The sequence below is a fragment of the Petaurus breviceps genome, unplaced genomic scaffold (assembly GCF_028583685.1).
Source record: "Petaurus breviceps papuanus isolate PSGF00001 unplaced genomic scaffold, PetGlider_PUasm1.0 90823, whole genome shotgun sequence".
In the NCBI taxonomy this organism is placed as follows: Eukaryota; Metazoa; Chordata; class Mammalia; order Diprotodontia; family Petauridae; genus Petaurus; species Petaurus breviceps.
In genome coordinates, this window is record NW_027187352.1 from 21,548,686 (window position 1) to 21,564,532 (window position 15,847).

Here is a 15,847-nt window from a genome sequence, read left to right on the forward strand (position 1 = left end):
CTGTACTCATTGACTCAAAAATTCATTATTGGGAAAATTCTTTGATGAATGAATTCTCACTATGCTGAGATTATTTTCTTATTGATCATTGGACAAAATCTCATATTAAGCAGGAGACAATATAATATAGTGAGGGCAAGAGACTAGTTCATTTCTAACTCTGAAACTTATTAGATATGTGAGCTAAGACAAGTTGTTTATCTTCTTCAACTTTTTCTTTTGTAAAGTTGAGGTCCTCTCTACCTTGAAAGGCAATTAGTGATACAGCAGATCAAACACTAACTTGAGAGCTGGGACAACCTGAGGCCAAGTTATACATGTGGTACATTTTGGCTGTATGACTCTGAGCAAGTCACTTAACCTTTAGGTATCCAAGGCATCTTTTAAGGATAAGTTGCAGAACAGTTGTTGATCTCAGTTGGTAGAGGAGGTTACCTCACCAGGAATGCCTTTCACTGATGAAACAAGACGTTCATTTTCTACCCAGTTATCCTTATTTAGACTCCTCCAAACACTAGGACCCTTATCATCCTGCTAGATCACATCAGCTTTGCTACTCACACCTCATCAGTACCATCCACCTCTGAGACCTTTCTGGAAGGTAAAACAGGGGGTCTCTCCCCAAACCTCTAAGGAGGGCACTGTTATGGGAATGGGAATTTAAGATCTTCCCTGCCCCTAGCCCTTTTGATAGGCTTAAGTGACTCTGAGAACCTTCCTTGACTTGAAAATATACTCTTCCCCCTAATAGGCTGAATGTGTTCACATGGAGCCTGTGACCTTGAATAACTTGTGAAAATATCCTGGAAAGAGGTAGTTATAAGTCAGTCATCTGATGACAGATTGCTACAGTGAAGTAAGATCCCCTACCTACTTTCTTGGCCCCTGTGCCCTTGTGTAGCAAGTATCAATCTTGAAGATCACATTTTTATGCAAACATATCTGTCAACTATTTATATTGATCTTGTGGAAATGGTTTTCTGTTTATGATGCCCAATGTGGGAAATAGACAAGGCTTCCAAGCCTTATAGAAATCTAAAGCCACAATAGAAAGAGGGGTTATTCTGTTGTAAAGGAGATGAAGACTTTAGTCATTGAAGTATAATATAGATAGATAGAAATAGATGGGTGATAGATGGAGAGATAGACAGAAAGGCAGGTAGATAGGCAGGCCAATAGATAGATAGATAGATAGATAGATAGATAGATAGATAGATAGATAGATAGATAGATAGATAGATTAGATAGAAGGATAGGTGAAATAGGTAAGTAGGCAGATAGGTAGGTAGATTAAACAGGTACATATGTAGATTTATTTTGTTATTTTTTTCTTTTTGGAGGGGGGAGGGGAGGGCAATTGGGGTTAAGTAACTTGCCTAAGGTCACATGGCTAATTTATTTTGTGTGTGTGTATGTGTCAAGTTTCTGAGGCTGGATCTGAACCCAGGTCCTCCTGACTCCAGGGCTGGTGCTCTACTCACTGTGCCACCTAGCCACCCCAATAGGTAGATAGATTGATAAATAAATAGATAGGGATGTAAATAGATAGTTGATAGATGGATGGATGGATGGATGGATGGATGGATGGATAGATGGATAGACAGGTAGACAGAAAGTAAGAAGAAAGAAATCTTGATAGAAGAGCTGAACATGACTGAAATGACTAAACAACAGTCCCAGAGGGAAGTCAGTAAGATTAGAGAGGACTGGAAAAGGCTTCTTGCATAAAGTGGGACTTCAGCTTGAAAGAAACCAGGAGAGTTAGGAGTTAGAGATGAGTAGAGAGAGTTTTCTAACTAAATTCCCTTCTAACTTTGAAATTCGACCAGTTTGTGATTCTCTAATTCCCCTTTTCATCTCTAAAATGGACATAATGATCATGTTTGAACTATCTTTTTCAAAAGGCTGTTGTGAAAATCAGAGGTAATACAAAATATGATAGCAACCAGTACAAAGGCAAGCTAGTCTACAGAAAAGGACTTTAGTGTTCATCCAGTCCAACCTTTACATTTTGCAGCAATTATATTTGTAGTGTCAGATGATGTACAGTAAATTATTTGACAGGCAATGGGTAGTCTTTACCTCCCCACAGTGTAGAAAGGCTACCTCTATTTAGCTACACCTACACTCAGAGGCGTGGGTTTGCACTTCCTGTTTCCCTGCTGAATCTAATTCAGATCTGCCATACTTAGATGTTCCAGGGTAAACTATTTTTCAGCTTGATGTACTGCTGTGAGAACAGGCTTCTATGGCTGTCACAATCAGGATCTTAGAGCAGTTTTTGTGGGTTATTGGCAGATCATACTTACCCTTAAGTTTACAAAGCAATGAATGGACAAAGATGCTCTGAATGTAGCCTCTCATCTCAAAGGCAAACCCCTTCCACCTACCCTGTAGGGCTGCCAGTTTGAGGCAAAGAATATTTATTATGTTCTTTCTCTAGACAAGACACTGTTTTGTTCTGAGGGGATATATGTGAGCAAATAAGATTGCCCCTGATCTCAAGGAGCTTCCCATTTAGGAACAGGGATAAATCAAGATACTGATAATTATAATAAACATAACCACATGATCAAAGCATTGGAGAGGTTTAGCCATGTAACTGAATTTTTTAAAAAAAAGTCAATTGCATGCATGAACTTTAGTCAATGAAATAGGGCAGAGAATCAAATTCTGCAGGATTCCTCCCATGTACCAAGAGGAGAATTTTACAAATAGAGAAGTATAATCTTTCTAATACTCAATGATTTGCCCCAAGTCACTTGGGCCTTCTGATTCAATATACCACATGTATTGTTTTTATTGCATTTATTTAGTATTTTCCACAGACCTGAATATTTCTCTGTCCCACCTTCCCCGGCACCTTATAAGCTCCTTTAGGGGCTAGAACCTGAAAGACAATATAATCAAAAGAAAAAAAACAACAAAATCTGAGCCTCAAATCCCAGCTCTGTTTCTTACTAACTGTAAAATTGTGGGCAAGTCAATAATCTCTTTGGAACTTAATTATTTTTAATTTTTTTTGAGAGGTGCCTTGCAACACATTTAATTCTCTTGTTTTAATATTAAAAAAATGAAAGTATCAAACCATTCTAAGTTTATTGCTCACTTCTTGAAAGTGGAAGAAGACATTGATATTGAACTCCACAGTATGGCAACGGCTTCTTTATAAGCTGTTGCCATGCTGGTTTTTTAAGACAGAACAGCTTGCAGACTTCCTTTTTTGAAAGAAATCACCACTTAATTTTGTTTGCCCTGTTAAGATGTATCATAGAAGGAACTATTAGGATGTTTAACTAAGATTTAACCGAGAGATGTGAAGGACATGAATAGTGGGCATTCAGCAAATGGGGGATGAAGGTGCCACCTCAACCAACTCACTGATAGTCAGATATACTTTGTCTTGTTTAGAAAGGTAGATAAAGCAATCCATAAAAAGGCAAGACATTCAGTAAATTGACCAGTATCTAACCAAACTGATATGAGAAAAAAATCAATTTGTGAAGTACCAAACTTACAGTAGACTGGTTTAACCCAAGACTACAGGTCTGCTAGATTTTCCCAACCTCTAAATTGACTTCACTTCTTCAAAGGTAACCGACAATAAAAAGCAAACGAACAAAGCCAACTTCCCTCCTTCCTTCCCTGCTCCCCCTGTTAATGCCCCAAAGTACATTTCACTCATGCCCCAAAGATCCAGAGCATCAAAGCTAACCTTGAGGACAACCCCAGCATGACCTTCTGTAATAATTTCATAAAATCTAAATGAGACCAGATTTAAGTTTTACAAATAAAGTGTGTGTTCATTACTGGCTTCAGTTTTACTTGAGAATGTCTTTTTTTATTTGAAAAACAATTACTCCCAATTAAACCCCCCCAAGTCAAAATTTGGATCTCTTGAAGTATACCAAGTTCCTTGGGAAAGCTGAGCCCTAGGATCAAGGGTGGGAACACTACACTTTAGTTTGGTGGGCTCATCTTGGTTTCTTCCCTTGACATGCCAGTTTTAAACCTGAGTCATGTTGATTTCCATGGTGGTGAACTGATCATAAAGGAGGTCCAGGCCTTACTTAAGAGATTCCAGATTGCTGGTGGTGGTGTGGCGGCTCCTTTCCAACAGGGCCTGAACTTCATCAGTCATGTTGGCCCTGAACCACAGGCAGACTTTATCTGTAGGAGGAACTGAAGTTTTGCAGTGAACGTTATTGGCCAGCAATAATCTAGTCTCCAGGGGCTTTGTGATTTTTTTTTCTTCTGCATATATTTTAAAGTGTGTAATGTCTGTTTGATTTCCGAAATCTGACTTTTTATCCTTGTTTTCTTCTGAGTGAGGTTAAGTTCCTTAAACTTTTACTTCTGATACTGCTAATCCAGTTTCTTAAATACTATATTTGTAGACAGGATGTTTTATAAAAGCATCAACATCTTCCATGAACCAGTCTGACTCAAGGATGTCCAGGTGCCTGCAGCACCTGTTTCCCCCTGCTGAGTCCCTGGTGTTCAGGAGCTCCTTCAAAGCTGCCATGTTGTAAGGCTGTCTGATTTTCTTTTTTTTTTTTTAATTAGAGGACTGCATAGAGAGTTAGGTGGCATAGAGGATAGACTGCCAGGCCTGGAGTCAGGAAGACACTCATCTCTATGTGTTCAAATCTGGCCTCAGGCACTTACTAGCTGTGTGACCCCAAGCAAGTCACTTAGCCCTGTTTGCCTCAGTTTCCTCAGCTGAGCTGGAAAAGGAAATAACAAACCACTTGAGTTGCCAAGAAAATACAAATAGGGTTATGAAAAGTCAGACTACTGAAAATACCTGAACAAAATGATTGAATGATGGGACTTCTAGAGTCCTTCCAGGTTTAAATGTATGATCCTGTTTTACTTAACTTTTTTAAAAAAAATCTCACCTAAGGGGCAGCTAGGTGGCACAGTGAGTAGAGCACTGGCACTGGAGTCAGGAGGACCTGAGTTCAAATCTGGCCTCAGACACTTAACACAAAAAAACTAGACCTTGGGCAAGCCACTTAACCCCAATCGCCCTCCAAAAAAAAAGCAAAAAAATAAAACAAAACAAAAAAACCCATCTCACCTTACTCCTAGCAAAGGTATCTGTACATAGTAGGTGCTTGATAAAAGTTTATTATAGATTAGTGGATTCTTTAGAAAAAATAAAGTCCCATATGGTTTCCTTCATATGTTGAGTGACAGATTGCAGAAGTGACATTTTTTTTTATGAAATGGGTCAGTATTCAGCACCCAATTTAAACTTCTTCCAGAGAACAGTTGCATCAGTATGAATCATCTCTAAACTAGAACCTAAAATTATGTGATAAGACCATCTGCACAGTGTAATTTCTGTTGAAAATATCTTACACAATTAATTACTCAGGGGTAGCATCAGCTCTTCGTGAGTAGGGATTGCTTCATTCATTGTAGCCTGGCACAATGCCCAACGCATAGTAGGTAGGCCCCTAGTAAATACTTGTTGATGGTTATGTATTTTCTTGGAATGAAAAGATGAAAGTCTGAGGACTGATTTTTCTACCCAGGGCTGGGATTGGGAGTGGGCTTGGTGTGTGTGTGGGGGACAAAACAAAGGATATTTTTTATATTATGATTTTACAATGTGTCTTTTTCATGACAGAAATTTCTCCCTCCATGAAACATAGATATCTGTGTGTTAGACCCCCAGAGGTGGATCACATGGGGGATGGAGGGAAGAGAGACAATTTTCCAGTCTTGTCTAGTGCATGTAGATGCTTTGTTTTGCTTCCATTGCTAGCTGTGGAATCTTTTGTAAGTAACCTCTCTCAGCTACAATGTTCCTGTCTCTAAAATGGAAATTATGATACTTGTGCCTCCTGACTCACAGGGGACTTGCTGTGCTTTAGTGGAAATAGCTCCAGACTTGGGAACAAAGTGATGGGTTTGCATTCCAGCTTTGCCCTTTGCTATCTATGTGTCTATGAACAAGGCCTTATTGTGTGTAAGTGTAAGATGAAGATAATGCAGCAGATAATTTTTTTTAGTTTTTTTTTTGGAAGGGGGAAGGCAGGGCAATTGGGGTTAAGTGACTTGCCCAAGGTCACATGGCTAGTGAGCATTAAGTGTCTGAGGCCGGATTTGAACTCAGGTCCTCCTGACTTCAGGGCCAGTGCTCTATTCATTGCACCACCTAGCGCCCTGGAGCAGATAATTTTTATGGACCTTTAGAGCTCTATGATCCTGTGGTTGTTGTGAGAAACAAATAAGATAGTGAGCATTTAAGCCCCCAGGGCAGGAGAGGGAGGCTGTTGGGCATTAGTTTGGTCCCATTTGACAGTGAGAATGGGACACTGGGCAGTTCCATGCTCTCACCCTACTGGTTGTGGACCTCACTTAATACCAGGAGAGGATCAAGGGAAATACCAAGATCTTTATAGTTCACAGAGAGCCACTGCCTCTGTTCTTCAGCTCCTTCCCTTTTCAGGGTGCTAGTGCTGACTCTTTGGTCCAGGAATGTGGATTATGTACCTTTATCCAATTAAATTATTGTTTGATTCCCCTACACAGAGGGCAACTCCACTCTCCTCCTTCTGTGCCATATTTAATAGAATCTTAATTGCAATAACAAGGTGTTATGGCAATGGGATTTGAAGATCTTCCATGCCTCTTGAACTTGCTGACATAGCAGGAAGGGGTGGGGCAGGAAGGAGCCCAAGCTGAGTAGGAGCCAGGATGGATCCAGCATGATGACTGGAAGTGGCAGTGCAAAGCCTTTTTTTGAGCCAGCCAGAATTTCTGCTAAGGACTCCTGCTGAGGACTGCCGGGGAAAGGAATTGCAGGGGGCTGGAGCTGTGTGAAGGCTGAACAGTTACTGTGAGTGAGGAGAGGAGAATCTTTGCCAAAGGAAGCCCGTTCTGTTTTGAAGGCTTGAGAATGTGGGTGTTTACTGCATTAACTACATGTGCCAACTCCATGGTTGCTCCGATGGCTTTGACTTTCTGGTTTTGGGACTCAGTTTTCTGGCATTTGAATAAATGTTCTAGTTATGTCCCCCATGTAGAGAGCCTGTTACATTTTATGATTAATAACCATATCAGAATATTTATAGTTACTGTAGGCATTGTGAATACTGCATTGTTGATACACATGGCATAATGGAGATAAGTACCCTAGGATGCTTGATTGTTTATAGTTCCTTTACCTCTTAACGTAGAATCAAAAGGAATAAAATCAAAATGTTGGGTGACATTGAGGATGGAGTATTGGAATCAGGAAGTCAGGAAGACCTGAGTTTAAGTCTTCTCTCAGATGCTTACTAGCTATGCAACACTGGGCAAGTCACTTAACTTCTTCCTGCCTCACTTTCCTCAGTCTGAAAAGTGGGAATAATAATAACACCTGCCTCCCTGAGTTGTTGTGAGGATGAAACGAGGTGATATTTAAAAGTTTTGCAAACCTTCAAGTGCTATATAAATGCTATTATTAAAATGTATTAAAACAACTTCCCTAAGAGATACATGCTCCCAGCTCCTCTCAAATCTAGGTGATCCTTATTCAATCTGTACGCACACCTCCAAACCAGGAGTTTCCAGTCACAGTTTATGTGCCTAGACTCTGGCACTCCATCAGCTGCTGTCACCTCTCTTAGCAAATATTTTCTATCACCTTTCCACTCTTGGCCTCCATCAGGGTCAGTGTCTGATCATTTGAGGGAACTCACGACCAGCAGAAATTCTGGTGGTCTCTGGTCCTTCCTTAAAGGGGGAGGTAATAACCAGCTGGATTCAGACACTAATTATTCTCCCTATAGCTTTTCCTTGCTTGCAGCTGCTCTGCTCTGTTCATACGTCCTGTCTCATCTGCCTTACAGTGACTCATGAATTGACTCTGCCTTGTCCTAGCCTTGCTGTAAATCTCCTCACTGAAGGCTGGCCACAGGGCTAGAGGCAGGGTCTCTCTTTACCAGGACCACCTGTTCTCCCCTTTGACTCTATTTCTGTCATAGGTTGGGAATTGGATACCCCAACATCAACTGCAGCCCCAGGGCAAGCTTTGGCTTTTAAGTCTTGGCCCAGTTTTGAGAGATAGGATCATCCAAAACATGAGATCAATGGGTATGTATTTGTATGCTACAGTAAGGGCAGCTAGGTGGTGCAGCAGAGAGAGTGGACCAGACCTGGAGTCTGGAAGACTCATCTTCCTGAGTTCAAATCTGGCCTCAGACACTTAATGGCCCTGGGCAAGTCGCTTAACCCAATTTGCCTCAGTTTCCTCATCTGTAAAATGATCTGGAGAACAAAATGGCAAACCACTCCTGTACCTTTGCCAAGAAAACCCCAAAGAATTGGATACTACTGAAAGACTGAACCACAACATGATTCAGGAGCAAATAAAAAATGCTCTGTTCGACATTCAAAACTGCTCATAACCTACCCCTCTCATACCTTTCTAGTCTTCTTACCATACTCCCAGCATGAACTATTTAAAACAGTGATACAGGCCTCCTGGCTGTTCCATGAATGAGACACTCCATCTCTCAGAGCTGTGTACTTTTTCTGGCTCTCTATGATGGCTAAAATGTACCTTTTGCTTGTACCACTGACCTCCTTGGCTTCCTTTAAGTCCCAACTAAAATCCCACCTTCTATAGGAAGTCTTTCCCTAACCCCTCTTGATTCCAGTGCCTTCCCTTTTAAAAATCATTTCCTATTTATCCTCTATTTGGTTGCTTTGTATATATTTGTTTCCATGCTGTCTCGCCCGTTAGACTGTAAGCTCCTTGAGGGCAGGGACTGTTTTTTGTGTCTTTTTTAATCTTTAGCACTTAACACAGGGCAGATAGTAGGTGCTTAAAAAAATGTTTATTGAATTTAATTGTATGTAAATGTATATATGAATATATGTATGTATCTATGTATATACAATGTATGCACACAGCTTGAATAGTATAATATAAATACACATGTACATGTGGATATGTACATATACATACATATCCATATCCATACCATCCTTATATATTTGTACACATACACATGTGATTCCTGTTACATATGTGATATTCTTTAGTAAATGTTTCAAGTTTCAGGCTTGCAAATTTCCCAAACTTTATGGTTCTCAAACTGTAAAGTACTTCCCTAAATGTGCATATGATGATTGTTTTTACTTATAATTATAGAAATACAGTCTGGAAGAGCTCTCAAGACATAATTTAGTGCCTCATACAATGGCCTGAATGTGCACAGAGAGGTCCCAAGTAGTACCAATAACAAATCATATGAAACAGTTGCATATATTTGGATTCACCCTATTCAAAGTTACAATTAATGTAAAATACAGTCATTGGTTCTATTACAATGGAAATATGGAATGTGAATTAGAATAATGAAACCTCTTCATAGATTCATTATTCATACAAATCAGGACAGAACTGCACTCAAATGAACGTTTCCTGAATGATAAAGATAATGATTCACACTTATATAATGATATATGTGTATGCACACAATATGTATGTATATTATATTGTTAATATCACCTTTGCTTTTCACAGTAGCCCCCAGAACTAAGCATTCCCATTTGCAGATAAGGCCATTGAGGCTCATCAATATAAAATGGCCCGTAAGACATTGCTTGAAAGGGAGTCTACATGATAGAGTAAACATATATCAATATTTTTCACTACTGGAAAAATGAATTCATATAGATGCTACATATGCTGAATACTGGATCATGGGAAAGCATCTTCATATCAAAAGAAAGTTTAAATCATGAAGTAACCTTTCAAAGAGTGAAATTCTCTGTGGCATCAGACATTGAACTTGGTAAGAATTGCAGCTGCCCTAGACCACCTCAAATTGCATGCTGACCTGAACTCTCATCTGTTCTTTTGAGGTCATATTCATGTCATCACCATGCCCACCCTCCCACATGCCCCTATAAGCCTTTCCAGCAGACACACCAAGAGGCAGGAGTAGGAATCTAGTCTGTGCTGATATGCTGAACTGTTCAATGACTTGGGCCTTTCCAATTTGGACTCAATCTTTTTAAGTACTAAGGATCTCATAGGACCATCAGATTTGCATCTGAAAGCGACTTTAGATTTCATTTGATCCAACTATTTTATAAATGAGGAAACTGAGGATCAAGGGAGGAAAGTGACTTGCCCACAGTCATATGAGAAAGTTTTGGGCCCAGGTCCTCTTATTTAATATCCTTGATGTTATATCATGTTGCCTTTCAAACAAACCCAAATCACTTTCTCCCATTTCTATCCCTGTTTACACAGCTGAACAGTGAAAGAGAGTCCTTAGTAACATGTTATTGATATGCCCTCATTTTAGACTGTCATTTCTGCCTCTGGGCATTCCAGTTTTTCTTATCATAATTTTGAAAGGCACAGGAATCACTTCCTGAGAGGTCAATGATGTTCTTGGTCTGTGGAGATGATGTCGTTAGGAGAACATCTGTCTCCGTTGACTTTGGGTAACTTGAACAGAGAGTAGCTGACACAAGGCCCTGCTTTCCCTCTTTCATGATCCAGAATGGTGTAATCTGTTGAGTGTTATTCAATGACAAAAATGCCTTTATTTAGGGATTTTTTTCTGACTCCTTGTTCTGAAATGACTGAGGATGATAGTTCTCAGTTAAGGTCTGTTCTCAGGAACTACCTGCAAACATAGACCTTTTCCTGATCCACTGCCAATATTGGGGATTTGCCACAATTCCCTTTAGTAAGACACAGGTCCTATATAATATCCTGATTTGGGCAATAGACAGAGGAGAATAACACTTATAATCTCTACTTGACATGGTTCTTGAAATTACAGCATAAACCTGAAAGCATTAAAAATGATGATTTGTATTGATGAAGATGATGACAATTGCAGTGATAATGTGATATTTTAAGTATTTGAAGGAAGATGACTTTTAGAGAAACAGGTTGTTCTCATGGAAATGGAATAAATAATTATAGTTAAGACACAGCAAGAAAGAAATACACATGCACATACACACACAAACATCATATATGTAGGAATACTTTCAGACCAGAGGGTTCCTTATATATTTTCTGACAAGGTGTTAACTGATTTTCCTTAAAACACATTGATGAGCTCTGTTTACTAATGTCTTGATTTTAACTTATTTTCCCCCTCCATCCAACACAGTAGGTGTGGTGATTGCTCACACATGGCAGCTGGAGGACAGACTTGTCCAGGTGAACCTGAGTAAGAATCTCCAGACCCTGAATTCTCATTCTGCTTTTGTGTTTTTTTTCCCCTTCCTACAAAAGTGAGAAAACAGTGATCCTGAGGGATATTTCCAGTCTGGGAGGCAATTTCATGTACAGCTGAGATTAGGAGCTCCTTGGTCCCTAAACCAATGCCAGTTGAATAGTAGGAGGGGCTTCCTGTAGCCGCTACAACACTTTTTGGAGGAGACAGTACAGAGTGGAGACGAAGGGGAAATGTATTTTCAGCTGGCTCACTAAATATTCTGTGTTTTGATGTTTTAATTATCCACCTTCCAGGAAAGTATAATGGTAATTCCAGGTTACTGTGGCATGCTATAAGTCTTCAACAAGGCATGATTTTTGCACCTATTCATGTTCGCATTGCATATTGTTGTCTTTTTCCTACTCCCATTCCTTTGGAATGCTGAAGAAATGAGGAGAAGATTTCACCCTTTCCTGACACCAAGTAGCACCTTATGGTGCTGGTAGCAACATAATTGCAACTGGAATGCAGAAACACATGGCTTAAGTGGACTTGTGCTTGTCCACACGCTCTAAGGAGAATGCCTAAAAATGGACTTTCTCAGCTCAAAAGATCACAGCAGCTGAGGTACTAAGAGTTCCTGAAGATAGGCACAACATAAGAAGCAGAAACATTTGCCTGCATGACCTGAAAAGGGGATTCTCGGACAATATTCCTGGACTTCATCATTCTTCATAGTAGCAGAGGAGTAGTTCAATTTCCTAGGTAGAATGATCCCAGAATCTGTCCTTCCAATTCCACTAGAGCATCACAAATCTCTTAAAATATATTCTGAATCTGTCACCTGTAGATTTATCTGGAACATTTGAGGGAGTTATTTATATTTTCTGCTTGGGCCACCTCCTGTGGTAATGAGCTCTCCTACTGGGGAAAGCAATGCTTCCTCCTTTTCCCCCAAACTTACCCCTTTTATTGGAATCCTTGTTTCAAGTTTCTTGGTACCTAGCTAGTCCATGTGTTTTATTATTTTTAAAATCTGGAACTAACGGGCAGCAATGAACCATTTAATTCATCCAGAATTAAACTTGTCCTGAAATGTCTTCTGAATATGTCACCAAACCAAACCCAAATCTAAGAAGTTTTCAGTTTAGACAGATTTTTGTCTTACTTGGATTTCCTGGGAAATTAAAGAGGAACTATGTAATAGTAATGAAATTTCGAGTTTCTTTTGTATTGCTAAGCTGAGAGGTACTGAGCACCTAATTCAAATTAAGCCTCTGTTAAAGAAACAGAAGGTATGAACTTCTGTTGCTGATGTAACAGGAAGGGGCTGAATAGGGAACCCCTATTGCTGATGTAACAGAAGGGGCTGAAAAGGGAGGAGCAATACTCTCTATAAGGAAAAGCCCCAGAGAGCGAGAGTCAGAACTCCTTGGGATAAGCTTCCTGGAGGCAGAAGCAGCTGCTGCCAGGGAGGCTGAAGAGGAAAGGTCCCCCAGGCTGGAGAGAATGATTTTGATTTTTGGAACCTGCCTGAAATGATTTTGATTCTGGGAACCAGCTGGAACTTCTGCTGGGGAGCTACCAGCTTCTCCTGGGAGCTGTCAAAGAGTTCCAAGGACCAGCTGGAGCTACTGAAGACTGAAGAAGCATGATTGTGATGCTGGTACTTTCCATGAAACTGTGGCTTTGTTAAGCCTTGACTTCCCGGAAATAGAGACCGTGAAGCATTTAAGGTGGACTGGAGCTTCAGTGTGGTATAAGAACTGCATGGAGAACTGGACAAGGAACTGAGAGATGTCTGCCATTAATCCATGTGACAGTTTGGTGAATCCAGGTAGGAGCTGGGACCATGGAAGGGGATCCAGGGAATCTGAGAGACTACCTAGGGTCAAGATGAAAAGACCTCTCTGAGACTACTGAGTAGTGACTGATCCTGATGTAATGTTTTGCTTTGGGAATCACTTTGGGAAAAGTTGTGTGATTTGACTAGATGAGACTCTGGGAAGACATTGAGACACAGGGCTTTGAAAACCCAGATGTTGGTGCTTCCCTCTCTGGTAACTAACTAGGAATGGATGTAATGGTCAGACAACTGGAAGCCCTGTCTGATGAATTGTGTATTTTTTTGTGATAGTATTTTGTGATTGAATTAAGGACTCTGTAATTGACTAAATCAATGTACTATCCAGAGGTGGAGTACTTTGACTTTTTTATTTTGTGTCCTTTAAGGAGGCAAGCCTCCTTAAGGATGATGGAATAATTGAGTTGATTGAATTATTGAGTTACTAAGTGATTGATTGGCTAAATGATTGTACTTTGTTCAAAACCATGTGTCCACTGTGGTGAAAACTATATGGCTATTTCTGTGATAAGTTGTTGTGAATGCTGTATTTTTGATTTTATGTGATAAGTTGTAACACTGTCAGTGCTGTACTTTGATTTACTGTGAATGTTTTGCTCTGATTTGTTATTGAATAGAGTCTTCACTATACTATGTAATTAGAACTTTGAAAGCTGTTCATAAGAGCATTCTTCTGGAAAGCTGCCCATGCTTGGTTTTACAAACTATCAGAATATTTCAGATGAATTATTTTTCCAATGCCAAAATAGCCATATTCATGGGATCCTATATTTAGAGCTTGAAGGGATATAAAAGATCTACCCTCCTCTACATTTTATAGATGAGGAATCAAACAGGATGAGGGAAGTCCCTGGTTCTAATTCATACAGGTAGTAAGTGGCATAATCAACATTCCAACTTATGTGTTGATTTCAAATAGAAGTCTCTTTCCATTCCACCTCACAGGGGTGGCTAGGTGGCACAAGAAAACCAGCCTTGGAGTCAGGAGGACCTGAGTTCAAATCTAGACTCAGACACTTAACACACACACACACACACACACACACACAAAACTAGCCCTGTGACCTTGGGCAAGTCACTTAACCCCAATTGCCCTCCAAAAAGCAAAAACAAAAACAAAACACCTCACAAATATCTTACACTCTTAAAGGTCAGTAGACATTATAATCGCCATTTTGCTATGAAAGAAACTGAATTTCAGAAAAGATTAGTGATTTCCTGAAGGTTGTACAGTTGGTATATGACAGAAGCAGGATTGGACACCAGGTCTTCCTGGATCCTCCCAAACCAGACTGAAATACATGACAATGTGACTCATGCCTAAAAGCAAATATATTTTGAAAACCTAACCATATTTTTGGAAAGATTCCAGCTCAATTTGAAATTTTAGGTTGTTGATTTCTTTTTCTTTTTGTAAAAGTTCAATTATTTCCTAAAGGTATGATATTCCTGTGGTACATAATTATGCTAAATTTTAATGCAACTTACCCCAGGCACATAAAGCTATTGCATCCATACCTGAAAGTTTTGTGAAATCACTGGGGATAATGACAGTAAAAATATCTTGTTTTATATCACTGAAATTTGTCAGTATCTGCTTGTTCCCATGTGTGAGTCAAGTGCTTATTCACAACCCAGGCCCACACCAAAGTTAACTACTGATCTCCATGAACAGAATCCAGTAGAACTGAAAATCAATGTCATTGTCATGAATGGTGGTCTCTATTAGAACCTTAGTGGTCCAAGTTTCTCACGAAATATTAAATAGAACCACTTGTGTCTAGGAACCACTTGCTTGTACCTCTACTTTATGTACAAAACTTGGAAAACTTTAGGAACAGGGGAATTAAGATAGCTTGAAAAATAATCTGAATGTACACAAATGGAGGGACCAAATAGAACTGATTGGTTTAGGGGTTAGAATCTGCCATTGTAGTACAGTTGGTAAGCACTAGCTTTGAAGTCAGAAGGTCTGGAATAAAATCCCACTGTAGTGCCAATGCAATGTTCACAGCATCGATGGCCTTTGTAAATATTGTGTTGGTGTTACATGGGGTGATGATGATGGGATCATGAAATATTGGACCCCTATTTGGAGGCAGAATGGATTTAGAAGAAATGGCTATCCCAGGATGGGAAGATTTAACTTACTTATCCCTAGCAAGAGAGTGGGCTGAAAGTACAGGACTCTGTGAAAACTGGGAACTGAGATTACAGCAGGGAGAACCTAGAGATTTGGAAACATGTTTGCAAAAAATACCAATAAAACCAGGGTGGGAACTGGAGGCAGTGTGTGGAAAGGGCTGGGTTTTACTAACAGGTTACCATATTATTTGTAAGAGCAGAGACAAGCTGTTACAAGAAAAATTTCAGATGGAGAAAAAAATTAGCTGTTTTGATTGAGAAGTTGGCTGTATTACGATGTTCAGGCTCTCCTTTAGAAGAGCAAGCTGGAGGGACTCTGGTGGTAGAAGAGAGGGCTGCTGTGTATCTGGCTCAGAAAAAGAAGAAAAAACTAACAAGAGGAAAGTGCATGCCTTCCTTATAGAGACTGAGACTAGTTACCATGATGGTGTCTGCCAGGAGAGTGCATGGATAGAAAGCAATACAATGTTACATGACCAGGCTTTTAGGAGGGAAGACGTTCACCCCATATTGAGAAGAAAGCAGGAGAATCAGGGAGGTTAAACAGATTTCAGGGAGATAATTGAGTATTTCACTCAGCAAGAAGTTACTGATATATTAAGCAGATTCACCCAAAGGATGGGAGAATGGTTGGTGTCATGGA

At 39.8% G+C, this 15,847-nt stretch overlaps 1 pseudogene; it reads right to left on the reverse strand.

The window, feature by feature from the left end:
* Positions 1 to 3,856: 3,856 nt before the first annotated feature.
* Positions 3,857 to 4,525, reverse strand: LOC138148228 (prefoldin subunit 3-like; annotated as a pseudogene).
* Between the last annotated feature and the right edge of the window lie 11,322 nt (positions 4,526 to 15,847).